At 49.0% G+C, this 789-nt stretch overlaps 1 protein-coding gene across 11 annotated transcripts in view; it reads left to right on the top strand.

Moving 5' to 3' along the window:
* n4bp3 (NEDD4 binding protein 3) overlaps positions 1 to 789 on the top strand; it is a 99,712-nt gene that overhangs the window by 66,732 nt on the left and 32,191 nt on the right. The window lies entirely within an intron of this gene.

Raw genomic sequence — 789 nt, 5'->3', positions numbered from 1 at the left:
TGGCCTGCTGTGTTCATCCAGTTTCTGAGGGTGCAGTGGTAGTGTCTCTACCCCTGGGATAGGGGGCCCAGGTTCAAGTCCCACCTGATCCAGAGGTGTGGAATAAAATCCCTGAACAAGTTGATTAGAAACGTAGGTTTTTTTTTAAAAAAAGAGATCCCAGCAGTTCCAAGCTCCACTGGCTGATTTGAAAATTATTACCCCCATTCCCAAAATCTTTTCATTGTGGTAGCACCCTCTTTTGCTGGCAACTTCTGGCTAAATGCATTCCTCCAGGCTTGCCAGTAGGCCAGGACTCCCTTACCTTCTGGATTTCAATGTGTCATGTCACCTTCAAAAACCTCCTGTTTGAAGAAGTTTAGTTCCCTTTCCCTGTGTGCTCGTTCTCTCTCTCCCTCACTCTCTCTGTCTCCCTCTCTATCCCTCTTTTTTTCTCTTTCCCTCTCTGTCTCTCACTTTCTGTCTCTCACTCTCTCCCCCGCCTCTCCCTGTCTCTCACTCTCTCACTCAGTCTCTCTCTTCACTTTCTCTGTCTCTCCCACTTTCTCTTCACTCTGTCTTCACTCTCTCTCTCGCCCTCTCTCTCCCACTGCCTCTCTCTCCCTCCCTCATTCTCTCTCTGTGTCTTTCCCAATCTCTCTCTCACACACACACCCACACTCCCTCTCTCTCTCTCCCTCATTCTCTCTGTCTCTTTCCCACACTCACTCTCTCTCACACACACACACTCCCTCTCTCTCTGTCTCTCTCTCTCCCTCATTCTCTGTCTCTTTCCCACTCTCTCTCTCT

Source organism: Rhincodon typus, chromosome 12 (assembly GCF_021869965.1).
Source record: "Rhincodon typus isolate 14 chromosome 12, sRhiTyp1.1, whole genome shotgun sequence".
In the NCBI taxonomy this organism is placed as follows: domain Eukaryota; kingdom Metazoa; phylum Chordata; class Chondrichthyes; order Orectolobiformes; family Rhincodontidae; genus Rhincodon; species Rhincodon typus.
The sequence above is the reverse complement of the archived record's forward strand: the minus strand, read 5'-3'. Positions and strand labels throughout refer to the sequence as shown.